The sequence below is a fragment of the Pseudophryne corroboree genome, chromosome 2, assembly GCF_028390025.1.
Source record: "Pseudophryne corroboree isolate aPseCor3 chromosome 2, aPseCor3.hap2, whole genome shotgun sequence".
Classification (NCBI taxonomy): Eukaryota; Metazoa; Chordata; class Amphibia; order Anura; family Myobatrachidae; genus Pseudophryne; species Pseudophryne corroboree.
In genome coordinates, this window is record NC_086445.1 from 513,476,612 (window position 1) to 513,479,314 (window position 2,703).

Genomic DNA, 2,703 nt, shown 5'->3' on the forward strand with positions numbered 1-2,703 from the left:
ATTTTTATTTTCATTCCTTCATTCCCATCATCCATTCATTAATTTATTTTCCTATTACTTTCCTTTTATTTTCATTCACATTTCCAATCATCACCTTCACATTTCTCCATTCCATTTCCTTTCCATCCTTCCCTGCTTTCCCTCCCCGTTTCCCTTTTCCAATATGGATTCCATTGATCATTTTACCGGAGATCCGATAGGCTCAACCACCAGTCTGTCAAATCCAAGAGACAAATTCATTGGTCATTTCAGCACTTAAGTACTGGCCACAGGAGAGCAGTAGAGAGAGGCTCTCGTGACCAAGCCTAATCAAGGTGAAACGTACGTCGAGGAGAACGTCCATAGTGACGTCATCGCGGCCACGCCCCCTGTCCGAAAGCGGGCGGCCGCGCTCATCACTGTAGCGGGACTTTCAACAGAGGAGACTTGGACAACGTTCGCCGCCTACCTTGCGGCTGTGGTAACTAACACTAGACCACCAGGGTTTCAAGTATGCAGCAGCAACCAATAGGGTACTATGGGAATTAATCCCCCGCCTAAACACTGACTATATACTCGATCATATACCCGTGTATTGCTGTAATGGATATTAGCACTGTGGTAATTCTCATTAGATCACCAGGGTTTAATCTGTGTTTATTTTTATTACCAATTGTGTAAAGTATTTGACCACATACCTAGTGGCAGTGGTCACAGATATTAGACCTCTGTGTACCACTACACCCTCCTCTGTTTTAGAACTGTGTTCTATCTGCAGTAATCACACCATACTTGCAGAAAAAAACCTGTACAATATTGTCCTAACACCCGCCTATGCCTTTAAGGTTTATTTACTAGATCTAGGTATTTACCTTGATTTTGACATATAAGTGTATTTATGGTAGCATTTTCTACTTATTAGCATTAATTATTGAGTATTTGGTATATGGTATTTATCATTCTCACTCCTACTTTAAGGTTAATTATACCATTTGTGAGCCAGCCTTGAGCTCCTTACCAGCATATGATTACTCATCTGGTTTCCCTTTAGGGGACCAACCATTATAGTGTTAATTATCATTTAACCATCCTTTAATTAGTTCCAAACTCTGGTTTCAATAGTTGGTATTGATTAATTTCACTCTCATTTAAGGCTTTATATATTATCCATGAGCCAGCCTTGAGCTCTCTTCCAGCATATTATTACTCATCTGGTTTCCCTTCAGGGGGCCAGCAAGTATATTGTTTATTATCATTGAACCATCTATTAGCCTTTTTTTGAGCTTTGATTTTCATTTATTACTTTCTCTTAAATTAAAATTTAAGATACACACATACACAGTACATATCATCTTCTAGCATTTTTCATGAGAGCTCACTATCTACAAAAACTTCACCCACCACACTACACCTTTATCAAATCCATCTAATGTCATAACAAATCCTAGACACTCAGAATCATCCTGACACACCCTTGTCTGGAAATACCATTTTGAGACCATCTACGGCCTTGGTTGAGTGTTTAGTACAGAAAACAGTGTACTCTCTCTTGTCACTCATATTTCCTCTACACTGGCCCACGGCCATACTACCCTGAATACGCCCGATCCTGTCCAATCTCGGAAGCTAAGCAGGCATGGCCTGGTCAGTGCTAGGAAGGAGAACCTCCTGAGAATACCAGGTGCAGTGGGCCCCTTTTAAAGGAAAAATCTTATCCAACGCTTTCCATATTCCTGTTTCTGGAAAAACCCTCCCGGACCATTCATGGTTTTGATTTATGTACAGTACAGATAATAGGAGTGGTTTTCCCCTCTTATCTCTTCTTCTACACTTCTAACAACAGGCCCATGGCCATACTACCCAGAATGCGCCCGATCTTGTCCGATCTCGGAAGCTAAGCAGGTATGGCCTGGTCAGTATCAGGAAGGGAAACCTCCTGAGAATACCAGGTGCAGTGGGCCCCTTTCTCCTTCTCAAAAGATTCTTTTTGCCAACTCAACCTTGCTACCACATCACGCCTCTATTGAAACCTTTATTCCAAGGCATGTACAGTGACTTTTCTGGATACCCTTATTTCATCAGAACTTTATGGTATCCATTAAACACATTCTTTCTGATATTTTCACCTTCCTTTATTAACTTGTACCTCATTTGCTAAAAAGGTTAAACAAGTTCGCTACTCCAAACATTAGACACGAGTCTCAAAATTATTTCACATTTATTTCTTTTTATTCAAGAAACAATTAAAGGTTAAGTTTTATGTCACTTTATATCACATATTCTACCTCATATTATACCAATTATTACAAACGAGTGCTCCCAAACAAGGGTTTTTTGTCTTTCCTCTCCTTTTTAATTGAGGTTCTGTCATTGCCCAAGGGCTTTGGTGGGGTTGCTTACCCCAACTTAGATGCATATCACTCCGCCTGCCTTCTTAGCCAGGCCCGCGACTGGTTTGTCGCGCATTCCCCCAAGCCTTGGGTAGTTATTGAAAAATCCTTTTTAGGGTCGATTAATATTACAGATCTATTTCTACTGCCTATACATAGCGTTCCGAAATGGACTGGTCCTGGGGACGCGATTAGATGTACTTTGAAGCTATGGCACTCAGTGGTTGGGTCTGACCCAACTATTGCGTTACCTGCAGCGGATCTTCCTATCAGAACCGTAGCTTGTACTATCCCTGATCTTACATTAGACACCTGGATTGACGCTGAAGTTGTG

At 41.1% G+C, this 2,703-nt stretch overlaps 2 pseudogenes; both read left to right on the plus strand.

The window, feature by feature from the left end:
* The first annotated feature begins 1,554 nt into the window (after positions 1–1,554).
* Positions 1,555–1,672, plus strand: LOC135052167 (5S ribosomal RNA; annotated as a pseudogene).
* Positions 1,673–1,822: 150 nt separating this feature from the next.
* Positions 1,823–1,940, plus strand: LOC135051975 (5S ribosomal RNA; annotated as a pseudogene).
* Positions 1,941–2,703: the final 763 nt, after the last annotated feature.